Raw genomic sequence first — 15,098 nt, 5'->3', positions numbered from 1 at the left:
CTAAGGGTGTGGCTGAACAGCTATTTGATAGTCTATGGAATTATAAGAGTAGGAACTCTGCCAGTTTGAAATGAAGGAATGGACACAAGATGAAGGAAGGCATCAGACTTCTTGGATTTGACAGGATGACATGATAGAGCCATTATGCTGCAAATGTGCATGGTTCTTTAAGAAGAGGGAAAAATAATCCTGAAGGCTTATCAACCACTTGCTCAGTTTCAGCAGGTCAGATGGCCTCTGCCCAGAATCTTAAGGATGGGACCACCTATGGCACCCTACCCTGGCAGAGGTGCAGCGACAGGATCCCCACCGAGGCTGTGGGGATGGGGGACAACAAAGCTGTTGTTGGAGGGGTGGGGCCATCCCCAGAGCCATTGGAGTAATGCTGCCATCCCAGTGGACCTGGAAGGCAGGACACTAAGCCAAAGGGGATTAATCTTGAGCTTTAAGATCCAATAGAATTTGTCTAGCTAGGCTTTGGACTTGCTTGGGACCCATTACTCTTTTCTTCCTTCTGATTTCTCCCTTTTGGAATGGGAATATCTGTCCTATGCCTGTCCCACCATTGTATTTTGGAAGTACATAATGTGTCTGGTTCACCACTGGAGAGGAATATTGCCTCAGGATGAATCGTACCTTGAGTCTCACCCACGTCTGATTTAGAGGAGAATTTGGACTTCAGACCTTAGAGTTGATGCTTGAATGACTTAAGACTTTGGGGCTGTTGGGATGGAATGAATGTATTCTGCATGTGAGAAGGTCATGAATTTTGGGAGGCTAGGATGGAATGCAATGCTCTGAACTGTGTGCCCCCCAAAATTCGAATGTTGAAGCCCTAACCTCCAATATGATAGCATTTGGAAACGAGGACTTTGGGATACAATTAGGATTGATGATATCATGAGGGTGGGTCCCTCATGATGGGAATAGTGCTCTTATGAGACACCAGAGAGCTTGCTCTCTCTCTCTTTCCCTGCCATGTGAGAACACAGCAAGAAGGCAGCCATCTACAAGCCTGGAAGAGAGTCCTCCCCAGAAACTGACCGTGATGGCACCTTAATCTTGGACTTCTAGCCTCCAGAACTGTGAGAAAATAAATTTCTAATAGCCAAAACAATCTTGAGAAAGAAGAACAATGCTGGAGGTACAATATGCCCTGATTTCAAACTATACTACAAAGCTACAGTAATCAAAACAGTATGATACTGGCACAAAAACAGACAAATTGATCAATGGAACAGAACAGAGAGCCCAGTAATAAACCCACACTTATATGGGCAGTTATCTATGACAAAGGAGGGAAGAACATACAATGGGGAAATGCAGCCTTTATAATAAATGGTGTTGGGGAAATTAGACAGCTACATGGAAAAGAATCAAACTGGACTACTTTCTCACACCATGCACAAAGTAAATTCAAAGTAAATTAAAACTTAAATATAAGACCTGAAACCATAAAACTTCTAGAATAAAACACACGTAGGATGCTCTTAGACATTGGCCACAGTAGTATATTTTTTCTTGCTATGTCTCCTTAGGCAAGGGAAACAAAGCAGAAATAAACAAATAGGACTATAGCAAACTAAAAAACTTTTGCACAGTTATGGAAACTATCAACAAAATGAAAAGGCCACATACTGAATGGGAGAAAGCATTTGCAAACAATATATACAATAAGGGGTTAACATCCAAAATATACAAAGAACTCATATAACTCAACATAAAAAAAAAATCAATTAAAAAATAAATAGGCAGAGGGGGACTTCCCTGGTGGTCCAGTGGTTGAGACTCCGCGTTCCAATGCAGGGGACGCGGTTTGATCCCTGATCAGGGAACTAAAATCCCACATGCCACGGGGCAACTAAGCCCGCGCGCCGCAACTACTGAGCCCACACGTTTTAGAACATGTGCGCCACAACCAGTGAGACTGTGCACCACAACTAGAGAGCCTGCACACTGCAACACCTGAGCCCATGCACTCTGGAGCCGGCATGCCACAACTAGAGAGACGCCCGCACACTGCAACGAAAGATCCCACATGCTGCAATGAAGATCCTGCATGCCACAACTAAGACCCGATGCAGCCAAATAAATAAATAATAAGTTAATTTTTAAAAAAGGCAGAGGATCCAAGTAGACTTTTTCCAAAGAAGACATACAGATGGCCAACAGGCAGATGAAAAGATCCTCGACATCAATAATCATCAGGGAACTGCAAATCAAAACCACAGTGAGATATCACCTCACACCTGTCAGAATGGCTATTATCAAAAAGACCACAAAAAACAAGTGTTGGCAAGGCTGTGGAGAAAAGGGAACCCTTGTGCACTGTTGGTGGGAATGTCAATTGGTGCAGCTACTATGGAAAACAGTGTGGAAATTTCTCAAAAAATTAAAAATAGAACTACCATGTGATCCTGCAATTCCACTCCTGGGTATTTATCCAAAGAAAATGAAAACACTAATTAAAAAAGATATGTGCACCCCTATGTTCATAGCAGCATTATTTACAGTTGCCAAGATATGGAAGCAACCTAAGTTCCCATCAGTAGATGAATGGATAAAGAAGATATGGTACATGTATACACAGTGGAATATTAGCCATAAAAAAGAATGAAACCTTGCCATTTGTGATAACATGGATGGATCTACAGGATATCATTCTAAGTGAAATAAATCAGACCAAGAGAGACAAATACTGTATGATTTCACTTATATGTGAAATCTAAAAACAATAGAAAAAATAAAATCATAACCATATAGAGAGTCATAGCTACAAAGAACGAAGAGGTGGTTTCCAGAGGGGAGGGGGTGGATGGAAGAGAGAAATAGGTGAGGGAGATTCCAGTTGCAAAATAAATGAGTCTTGGGTAGGAAATGTACAATTCGGAGAATATAGTCAAAAATTATGTAATATTTTTGCATGGTGACAGATCATAACTAGATTTATCGTGGGGATCATTTTGAAATGTATAGAAAACTCAAATCACTATGTTGTGCAACAAGAACTAACATAGTTTTTTTGTAAGTCAAATATACTTCAAAAACAAACTCAGAAAAAGAGATCGATTTGTGGTTAACAGAGGTGTGGGGGGAGAAGTGGAGATTGGATGAAGGCAATCAAAAGGTATAAACTTTCAGTTACAAGATAAATTAGTACTGTGGATGTAATAAACATGATAAATATAATGAACACTGCTATATGTTATATATAAAAGTGGTTAAGAGAGTAAATCTGGGCTTCCCTGGTGGTGCAGTGGTTAAGAATCCGCCTGCCAATGCAGGGGACACGGGTTCAAGCCCTGGTCCAGGAAGATCCTACATGCAGTGGAGCAACTAAGCCCATGTGCCACAACTACTGAAGCCCACACACCTAGAGCCCGTGCTTCACAACAAGAGAAGCCACCGCGATGAGAAGCCCGCGCACCACAACGAAGAGTAGCCCCCGCTCGCCACAACTAGAGAAAGCCCACACGCAGCAACAAAGACCCAATGCAGCCAAAAATAAATAAATAAGTAATAAATATATATTTTTTAAGTTTCTCTTTAAAAAAAAAAGGAAATCCTGAGTTCTCATTTAAAAAGAAAAAATGTTTCTGTTACTTAAGCTACCCAGTCTAAGGTATTTTGTTATGGCATCCTGAGCTAAGACACTTACTATGTTCAAAGAAATGAAAGTCAATATGGAAATTTTTAAGAGAACTAGAAATGATAAAAATGATATAGCAGATTTGAAGAAAATAGAAATTCTAGAATTTAAAAATACAGAAGTCAACATGAGAAACTCAATGAATAGATTTAAGAACAGGATATATACAGCTGAAGAGAAAATTCGTAAATTAAAAGATCAGAATAATTTACCTAGAAAGAATCACAGAGACAAAGAATTGGAAACTACAGAAGAAAAGGATAGATGTAGTATAACTTAATCCTTAGGAAGCAACAAAAGGATAGTAGGCATGGACAACTGATTCAAGAAATTTGACTTCTAAGAGAAGAAATGTGTTGGGAAATCATATAAATATGAATTTTCTAAAACCAATGAAAGGGTCAATGTTTAAGAAGGCTTCTTAACCCCAAGTAGACAAAATAAAAAGAAATCTATACCTAGATGCATTTTAATATGACTACTGAAAACAAAAGAAAAGAAAGTCTTAAAAGTGTTGAGAGAGAAAAGATGAATTACCTTCATAAGAGCAATAATTAAGCTGAGAGTTGACTTCTCACCAGAAACAAAGCCAGAAAATACTGGAATGATATATTCAATACGCTTAAATAGTATAATAAAATAGGATTCTATACCTTTCAAAAATATCCTTGAGAATGACAATAAAAGACATTTTCAGATAAATGAAACAGAAAACTTGTCACTAGGAGATTTGCCCTACAATAAATTACTAAAGGGTGTTCTTCGAGCAGAAGGAAAATTATCCCAGTTGGAAGGCTGGAGATAAAGGATCAACATGTGGATAAATATTTATTGATGGCATATAACAACAATTAGAAGAAACAGCAACAATAGCAGCAGTACAGTTATATAACAACAATAGTATATAAGTCACAAAGGGCATAGATGGGTTAAATCGTCCCAAGGCACTTGCATTGTCAAGGAAGAGGATAAAAGTTTCACCTAACATTACAGTTGATAACTCAAGGAAACATTTTGTATCCTTTACGGTAAATCCTAAAGGATAGTGAAAAGATGTATGACATCTAAACTAATAGAAGAAAATGAAATAAATAAAAAACACTCAATACAAAAAGGAGGACAGAAGGAGAGAAAAAGGAAACAGAACCAATCGAAAGCACTGAATAAAATTGTATGTGTTTATCATTGATTCATCATTTAATTACATTAAATGTAGATAGACTAAATGCTCAAAGTAAAGTCAGAATTTGTCAGACTGAATTTAAAAAATAACTCAATTGTATGCCTTTTATATATAAAATCTAAATATGCAGAATGGTTACAAGTTAAAGGAAAGTAAAAGATACCATGAAAACACCATCCACAGGAAAGCTGATGTTAACTATATTAATGACAAACAAAGAAGACTTTAAGCCAGAAAGCACTTACTAGAGCAAAAGAGGGACACTTCATAAAGATAAAGGTTTAATTCATTGGGAAGGTATAATGAGTCACAATTTGAATATATCTAATAACATGGCCTCAACCTATATGAAGCAAAGGTTAAGAGAACTGCAAGGAGAAATAGAAAAATCCATAATAATGCTGGGAATTTTAATCTCTATCAGGAACTGATACGGCAAGCAGAGGAAAAAAAACTAAAAAATAGAAGATTTGAGATATATAGTTAAGAAATTTCACCTAATGGACATTTATAGAATATTATAACCAGCAACTCCAGGATGCAAATTATTTTCAAGCACACAGAGAACATTTGCAGAAACTGACTGTATACTGTGTCATAAAGCAAGTGTCAACTATTTCAAAGTTGAAATCATGGCAAAGTGTGTTCTCTGATAAAAATGTAATGAGGGCTTCCCTGATGGCGCAGTGGTTGAGAGTCTGCCTGCCGATGCAGGGGATACGGGTTCGTGCCCCGGTCCGGGAAGATCCCACATGCCACAGAGCGACTAGGCCAGTGAGCCATGGCCACTGAGCCTGCGCGTCCGGAGCCTGTGCTCCACAACGGGAGAGGCCACGACAGTGAGAGGCCCGCGTACCGCAAAAAAAAAAAAAAAAAAAAAAAATGTAATGAAACTAGAAATCAATGACAAGATAATTCTAATTTGTTTGGAAATTAGGAAATTCAGTTGTAAATAATCTGTTCATCAAAGAAAATACCAGAATAGAAACTAGAAAATATTTTGAACTGAAAAATGACCAAAATGCTACATATATATCCAACATGTAAAATGGGACTGATGTGGTGCTTAGATGGAAATTTGTAGGCTTAAAGGCATTTATTAGAAGAGAAAAGGTGAAAGTAAGACTAAGTATCCTTTTCCAGAATTTAGAAAAAGAATGGCAAATTAGATGCAAAAAAAGTAAAAGGAAGGAAACAAAAGTAACAGGAATTAATAAAACAAAATAGACATGTCTTCTGATTCTAAGTAGATACAGTAGGTAGCTTCAAGAATTAGAGAAAATTATGGATATATTGTAAATGTAACCTTTCAGAGACAGTGTGGAGCTCTGGCAATAAAGGGGAACTCGATGAACTAAAATGGTAGCGAGGAAAGAGTCCTTCCTAAGTGATCTAAGATCACTGGCCATTTTCTTCCCTTGAGGCACTGGCCAGATCTGGTTATAAGACTTTACTAAGGGAAACAGAAACCAGCAAGACTTTTAAAAACACTGTGTGAGCAAGCATGATGGATTGGAATCTGGTGGAGCCCCCGACTTAAGGCCAAATTTACCCAGAATGTCAGCTTTAGGTTTTTGGTAGATAAGCCCGTTACTAGTAGAAAGATGTTGAATCTATCATGTGTTATTTAGCCAGCTGTGTCAATGTGATCCTCACTCAGCCTCATGGATTTACCCATTGTTAATTCATTGTTCCATGAATTTTTTTTTGTCAGAAATAGAAGAATATCCTGACTTTCCCTACCACCGTGATGTTTGATGGCTTAGCAGTGGTAGCATTTTTGTGTGATTTTTTTGAGCTCAGAACAAGGTTGAGATTTTTCTAAGAAAACTACCCTTAACCACCATCGTGGAACACTGAATGACTTTGGAAATTAGCTTTTGCTGCAGACTTGGTAATATTTTTTAATGAATCCAACCTAAAATTACAAGGCAAAAACAGAACCTGTATGTAGAATTTATACTGTGGTAAAGTCATTTCAATGGCAATTAACATTGTCTGAATCACAAGTAATAGTAAGCTGCTTTATATACTTCCTGTGCTGCCAAAGCTAAAAAAACAAGGTGTTCATTCCCAGGCATATTTGCAGTGAATGTATTTTCTGAGCTTAAACTATACTTCCAGGAGCGTTTTTTGGACCTTGAAACAAGTGCAAAGGAAATTTCTATATTTCAAAGTTATTTAACGTGCAGTGGAGGCATGTCCATCTAACCTTCATGGAAGTGATTAATCTGCATTATAATGATGTGCTAAAAGGCAAATATAAAGAGAAGAATCTAATGGAATTCTATAAATGCCTTCCAAGCAATAAATATGCACAATTAAAAGCACATGCTTTTGGATTGAGGTCAGTATTGCCAGCATCTATCTGTGAAAGACATTTCTTTAAATTGAAGTATAGTTGATTTACATATTTTGTTGGTTTCAGGTGTATAGCAAAGTGATTCAGTTTTAAAATTCTTTTCCATTATACGTTATTACAGGATATTGAATATAATTCCCTGTGCTATACAGTAAATCCTTATTGTTTATCTATTTTATATATGGTAGTGTGTATCTATTAATCATATATTCCTAATTTTTCCCTCCCTGCCCCTTTCTCCTTTGGTAACCATAAGTTTGTTTTCTATGTCTGTGAGTCTGTTTCTGTTCTGTACTATTTTTTAGATTCCACATATAAGTGATATCATATAATATTTGTCTGAAAGACATTTTCAAAACTGCAGTGGGGGGAAGTCTCATTACACATCACCATTAACAGATGAACATTTGCAATCCCTTTAAATTACCTGAACCCCAATTAAGCAAAATGTTATCCCCTAAATAAGAGTTTCATTCTTTTCTTCAGGAGACCTGTATTACAAAAAACTGTAGGCAATTACTATTACTATTTTCTGAACTTTATCAATAAAAATTTGTGAAAATTTGTTTTCTTTCTTGTTATTTTAGTACCTACATAATATGCTTGATTTTGTCTTTTGGCCCACGAAGCCTAAAACATTTACTGTCAGGCCCTTTGCAGAAAAAGTTTGTTAATTCCTACTCTACAGCAGATAAAAAGAATGAAGAAGAACTAAAGACAAACACATGGATGAATCTCACAAATATAATAAGAACTGAAAGAAGCCAAATCCCAAAAAAAAAAAATCTACAGTATGAGTCTATTTATATAAAATTCAAAATCAGCACTAAACTGTGTGTTCAGGAATGTACACTTAGGTAATGATATAAAGAAAAGCAAGGAAGTGATTACTGTAAAAATCAAATAAAAATCAGAATAGTGATTTCTTTTAGAGGCTAAGAAGAGGGTTGTGATTGGAACAAAGTGGGAGCTTATGGGATTTTCTGCCCTGGGTAGTATTTATAGAGATGAGTAGTACACATTAATTCATTAAGCTGTACAATGATTTTTTTTTGTACTCTCCTTTGTGTGTCATATTCTGTAGTTAAAAGTTAGAAATACCTATGTAGATATACGAACATGTACATACATGCATTATGCTTGCAATATACACAGAATAATCCTAGAAAGATCAATGTGAACTTGGCAAGTAGTTGTTGCTGGCATGGCAACTGAGGACTGTAGGTCAGACTGGGGGGAAAGAGGCTTACTTTCCACATGTTTCTGTCCTTTTGTAGTTTGAATTCTTTTTTTACTATATACACATATTAATTTTTAAGTTATACCAGTTAATGTAAAGTCTTTTTTCCAAGTTGTAGAATTTGGAAACTGAGACTAACTGAGGTGAGTTAGGAAACGTTTGGATCATGGGGCCTATAAGCGGCAGAGCTGGGATATGTCTGGGGCTGTGTGACTTCAAAACCAGGACTCTGGGTAATTGTATCACAGTAATTTTTTGGATGTATTGATCTGATAATGATTATTTCTAAAAAGATGATGTAATCATAAATATTTGCGTTGTTTTTTTACAGACAATGATCTTTTTAAACAGAAGCTGTACAAATCATCATAGAGCATTCCAGTCCTCTGTGCTTCTCCTAAGATGTGCAGCTCTTATGGGCTTGTCAATATGTGATGCATGAGAAAACAGATTTATTTTCTTTAAACTCCCAATAATTTAAAATGATTTTCAGTAATAATAATCAAATGAAGAAGCCTTATTCTCTTTGGTGTTTCCCAGAGGCTCTACTTCAAGAGAAAATTTTCTCATGTCTCATTTCAACATTTCGTTAACTATGAAGATATACCAGCTTGTTGAATCAAATAAAAATTGTTACTGGATATTTAAGTGGTTTGGGTTTGCTATTCATAGTGCATTGGCATTATCTGTTAAGACTGAAAATATGCAATCCCCATGACCCAGCATTTCATTCTCCGGAAGAAATGCATGAGTATGTACACCACCAGGCATGACAAGAATGCTGTAGCAGTACTATTCATGCTGGCCCCAAATGTCTATCTGCATAGGAATAGAAAAGTAAACCTTGGTATATCCATACAATGGCACATCAAGTCACCATTGAGCTTTAGCTCTGAGAAGTATATTCATGCAACACCCATGGAGAGGGTGCTGCTGGAGAGCAATCTGCCCATCCTACGTGTTGACAAGTGTCAGGGTTGAATGGATCTCTCCTCATTTAAAGATCAGTAAATAGGAAAAACAATAAATAAACAAAAGCATCCACAACAAATCAACATGGGACCCATGTAAAGAACTTATAAAAGAAAATGTATGTTACCTGAAAATAATAAAAGCCTATCTTAGAAAATATCTTACTGTAATAGGGAAGAGCTAGTTCTGACTCCATGTTGGATCTTTCTTTTACTTTAACCTTTACTTTTCATTGCTTTTGTTATTAGAGTCACTGTCTAGAACTGTAAGCTTAATGCCCTGCCACAGGGAACCCTGCTCCTCTGCCTGTTAAACTACAGTGCCTTTGTTCAGCTCACCGAGAGACATTCTGACCCTGTCCACCTGTGAATGGCTGCAGAAAAGAAGAAATTAACACATCCCCTCCTCAATGGGGCCAAGCAAGGAGATATTTTGCAAGATAAACAGCCTTTTTACTTTACTTCCTCACCTCCTCCCCCTCTCTGTTCTATAAAAGAAACTGGCATCCAGACCCCCATAAGATGGTTATTTTGAGACTTTAGTCTGTCATCTTCTCTGTCTGCCAGCTTTCCGAATAAAGTCACTATTCATTGCCTCAACACCTCGTCTACTGATTTATTGGCCTGTCGTGTGGCTAGCAGAGCAAGCTTGGACTTGATAAGAACATTACTATAGGAAACAACCTTTAGAAACTATCTGCTTGGTGTTTAAATAAGAGGCAAAAAGAAATGGCCTCTTAGAAAACTGAAGCAGGGAATCGTAAGAACAGACAGAGGTTAGCCCTGGATGACCAATCCTACAAGCAGTTAGAATTCTTAAAAACAGAACAAAAACAAATAAAATAGAAACAATAATCAAAGTTATAATAAAAAATTTCCTGAGCTGAAAAAATACCTGATCATACAAACTTGAAAGGTTTTACCTTATCCTAGGAAAACTAGGACTGGGGCAACGTTTTTGTTTTTTTGTTTTGTTTGCCTCGAGGATCACTGATCTACAGAAAAGTACTGCACAAGTAAGAGGCAATTTAATTTTATTTTGTTCCTTTAAAATTGCTAACCCTAACTAGGTAAAGATTATATTATTCACTTGTGAAATGGAAAATCGGGAACACAAAATGAGAAGACATGAGTTAGGGATGATGGGGTAGAAGGCGGGAGGAAGAGAACAGCAGGGAACAGGAGACTTTTTCTGTAAAGAGCCAGATAGTAACCATTTTAGACTTTGCAGGGAAGATGGTCTCTGTTGCAACTAATCAACTCTGCCATTTTAGGGTGAAAGCAGCAATGGATAACATATAAATGAATGAATGTGGCTGTGTTCCAAAAAAACTTCAGGTACAAAAACTGGTAGCAGGCCAGATTTGGTCCATGGGGCATAGTTTGCCCACCCCTGCTATACAGCAGTGAACTAAAGTTAAAATCAATACCTACTTTAATAAAGGATTTAAAGCAGCTTCTAATAAAGAACATATAGTGAAACTTACAATAGAATATATTCTAAAAAATCTTTATCCTTGTATCATCTTCTAAAATTAAGCTTTGTGTTTAGGCAAAAAGAAAACTATAAGGTATTACAAAATTCTCATTAGCTAATTGAAGTTTACCAAGAAAGGAAAACTTTCTCCTGATACTGGCAGCCCTCTGCTTATAATGACTTGAGTTGAAACACCCCAACTTTAATAAATCTTTGCTCTTGAAAACATCCTGAGTGATGAGCAAAACTTGTGTTTAAAGCCACGTGATCATGACAACTGGGGCCATGTAGTGGGTTGGGGTTGCTACAGTAGTACAGTCGGTAGCAATGCACAGTCACGACAAACTGATTTCTGAGGCGGGAAAAGTTTTTTGCATGCATGCATAATTAGTCACAGTGAATCCTTGTGCTTCTTGACAAAGGCATTGCCTCTCTTCAAAATGCTTAAGAACAGACAAGGTAAAATCCAAGGAAAAAGTTTGTAGTGTGACTAAAGGATCGCTTTGGGACGAGAAACTGCTGGCATAAAATTGTTGGAGAGTCCAAACTCCTGAAGCACAGAGCTCCCAGACAAATTAAAGTCTGAGTATATGTTAGTTCAGGGGGAGCTCCCACTACTGACTCTCATCCCCCTCCTCAATTCTAGATCATGGGGCACACTTGGGAGGAGAGTTGCATCTACCAGGAAGACTTGGGATACTTTTATGCAGCAAGCATACATGGAAAGTAGCCCAGTGGGTTTCAATCTCTAACCAATCAGATGAGTTTCTCCATCTTACCTGGAGAAGAGTAAGAGAGAGAGAGAATATGGATATGCTGTCATAAGTGAAGAAGTGAGAGGAATGAGTGCCCCATGTTCTGCAGAATCTAAGTGTTGATAATAAGGGGTCCCTCGCTACCAGACATCACAGCAGTTAGAAGGAAGCCATAAGTATGATGAAGAAGAATTTCCCAGAAAACTTAAAAAACCATTGAAGAAGGAGGTATCTTTATTGTAGGTGTCAAATGTTAAGAAAACTGGAAGCAGGGACCACAGTGGTTCTCAGCCATGGCTGCATGTTAAAATCATCTGAGTACTTTAAAAAAGTGGCTCTTCAGCCTCTATCTAGACCAATCAAGACAGATCTTTAGAAGAGGAGCAAGGCAAGGGTATTTTTTCCAAGTGATCTAATGTGCGTTCAAGTTTTAGAATTGAAGACTTTCCCAAGGAAACTGTCCCTCCCCAAGCATTTACCATTCAGAGAGATTTACCATGAAAGACATGTCTTCAATACAGGTTTTAATGATATTTTATTTCTAAACCCTCAAGGATTCCAAAGGAAAAAATGTGGGAGCAAACACTGATACTGGGCACGATCATAACACCTGAACTTTCTCTGCCATGGCACATATCACACTTGATCCTCAATGCTTATGGAATCATCTCTTTCACCAATTGGCCTCTTAGGTCTGAGGGGAGGGCAGGAGCTGCATCTCGTGAGTTCATTTGTTTATATCCTGGTGCCTGGCACAGTCTCTGGCACATGGTAATCTCTCAATAAGTACTTATTCAATGAAGTTCTACATACCTAACGTTTGTAGAAGCAAATATTTGTGTGGTTTTGGAAAACATTTATGATGTCTTGGTATTTTATATTATAAAACGAGTTAAGAATATAATTCTAATTTATAACATTAATTTATAGTAAATAATATTTAACTTTTTATGATTCAACTAGTGAATGTTATCAAGGAACCAAGTAAGTCATAAAGGGAGTAAGGGCCTTATGTATCCTGAAAGGGACTTATCCCATTTATCGTTGCACAAACAACATTCAACAGCTTAAGAAACCTCCAATGGAGGATTTAGAAAAGATGCAGAAATGTTCTCCTCACTGTTTTTTATTTTAAATAAAGGTTAAAGGACTTCCCTGCTGGCACAGTGGTTAAGAATCCACCTGCCAGTGCAGGGGACATGGGTTTGAGCCCTGGTCCGGGAAGATCCCACATGCCGCAGAGCAACTAAGCCCGCTTTTTTATTTTAAATAAAGGTTAAAGGACTTCCCTGCTGGCACAGTGGTTAAGAATCCACCTGCCAGTACAGGGGACATGGGTTTGAGCCCTGGTCCGGGAAGATCCCACATGCCACAGAGCAACTAAGCCCGCGCACCACAACTACTGAGCCTGTGCTCTAGAGCCTGCGAGCCACAACTACTGAGCCCACGTGTCACAACTACTGAAGCCCTCACACCTAGAGCCCGTGCTCCTCAACAAGAGAAGCCACCACAATGAGAAGCCCACGCACCACAACGAAGAGTAGCCCCTGCTCACCGCAACTAGAGAAAGCCCGTGCACAGCAGCGAAGACCCAACGCAGCCAAAAATCAAAAATATAAATAAATTTATTTTAAAAAATAATAAAGGTTAAAGACATTATATTAAAACATAATTATAGTAAGCTTCCAATTATGACAGAAAGAAGAGGTCAGCAATCCACCTTACTAAAAAAGTATATAACTGGACAAAACTGTCAAAACACCCATTTTTAGGGCATCAGTAACCTACCAGAGATGGACAACAAATTGAAAACTTGCTGAAGATTTAAGTAAGAACAACAGAAGTCTAGTACCCACCCACCCCCAACCCCTCACCTACCTCAGTCAGCAAGAATGGTAGTCTTCTAACCCAGCGGCTTTGCTGCCAGACTGGGAAGAATGGATTTAGGGTAGGCAGTGGGGGAGAAATCTTGTGACTTTACATGCCAAACTTAGTGAACTTAGTTAGAAGTGAACAGGGAAAACCCACAGCTTTGTTAGCCCAAAGATGTAGTCTCAGTTGGGATGAGCAGCAGACCAACCAGAAATTTAATGGGAGAGACCCTGGAAGGGCTAAGACACGTTCTCCATGCATTCCTACTTGACTGGGAATACGAAAAATTAACCCAGATGAGGGAAAGAATGGAAAAACAGAAGACCACAATGCAGATGGGACAAATAGAAAACAAATAGCAGGGACTTCCCTGGTGGCACAGTGGTTAAGAATCCGCCTGCCAATACAGGGGACATGGGTTCGAGCCCTGGTCCGGGAAGATCCCACATGCCACAGAGCAACTAAGCCAGTGTGCCCCAACTACTGAGCCTGCGCTCTAGAGCCCGTGAGCCACAACTACTAAAGCCCGCACGCCTAGAGCCCATTCCCTGCAACAAGAGAAGCCACCACAGTGAGAAGCCTGTGCACCACAACGAAGAGTAGCCCCCACTCGCCACAACTATAGAGAAAGCCCACATGCAGAAGTGAAGACCCAATGCAGCCAAAAATAAATAAATAAATAAATAATTTTATTTTTAAGTTTAAAAAAAGAAAGAAAACAAATAGCAAAATAGTACACCTAAACTCAGCTATAGCATGCATTAAATACAAGTGGATTAAGCACTCGAAAAAAAGGCACAGATTGTCAAAATGGATTTTTTTTTAAACGCAAAACCCAACTATATGATACTTGCAAAAGACCTTTAAATATAAAAAGAGAAATAATCAGAGTAAATAGATGGAAGAAGTATGCCAGGAAAATATTTAACACAAGGAAACTAGAGTGGCTCTTTTATGATAACTGGCAAAGAAAGCTTCAAGGCAAGGAGTATTACCAGAGATTAAAAAGGACATTTTATAATAATAAGAGGATCAATTCATCAGGAAAACTGAACAATCTTATTTATGCTCCTAATAACTGAGCTTCAAAATTCATGAAGCAAAGCTGACATAACTAAAGAAAGAGACAAATCTAAAATCATGGTTGGGGATTTAACAGCTTCTTCTCAATAGATGACAGAACAATTAGACAAGGAATCAGTAAAATTATAAAAGATTTGAAAAACACTATCCACCACCTTGATCTAATACTAATTAGAACACTACACCAACCACTGTAGGCCATATGCTTTCAAATGTACATGTGACATTAACCAATATGGGCCATATCCTGGGCCATAAAACAATTCCCAATAAATGTCCAAAGACTGAAATCTTATGGAATATGTTCTCTGGCCACAGAAATAATTAAATTAGAAATCAGGAGCAAAAAAAAAATTATTTAAAAATCCCTCAAACATGTGGAGATTAAACAATACATTTATGAATAACCTTTGGTTCAAAGAAAAACTCACACTGGAAATGAGAAAATACCTTGACCTTAACGATTGAGAAAATACAACTTTGAATTTTATGGGCTGCAGCTAAAG

General features: G+C 37.8%; 1 protein-coding gene across 9 annotated transcripts in view; it reads left to right on the top strand.

The window, feature by feature from the left end:
* CFAP91 (cilia and flagella associated protein 91) overlaps positions 1-10,128 on the top strand; it is a 153,659-nt gene extending 143,531 nt beyond the window's left edge. For 5 of the 9 annotated variants that reach the window (XM_055085130.1, XM_024120312.3, XM_024120313.3 and 2 more), the window contains one exon: positions 8,766-10,127. The gene's annotated coding sequence lies outside the window, so the exon portion shown is untranslated. Of the gene's footprint in view, positions 1-3,257; positions 3,481-8,765 lie in introns of those variants that run through there. The other 4 variants (XR_008617499.1, XM_024120311.3, XM_024120310.3 and 1 more) reach the window with 4 other exon arrangements.
* The last annotated feature ends 4,970 nt before the right edge of the window (positions 10,129-15,098 follow it).

The sequence above is a fragment of the Physeter macrocephalus genome, chromosome 1 (genome assembly GCF_002837175.3).
Source record: "Physeter macrocephalus isolate SW-GA chromosome 1, ASM283717v5, whole genome shotgun sequence".
NCBI classification, from domain to species: domain Eukaryota; kingdom Metazoa; phylum Chordata; class Mammalia; order Artiodactyla; family Physeteridae; genus Physeter; species Physeter macrocephalus.
The sequence above is the reverse complement of the archived record's forward strand: the minus strand, read 5'-3'. Positions and strand labels throughout refer to the sequence as shown.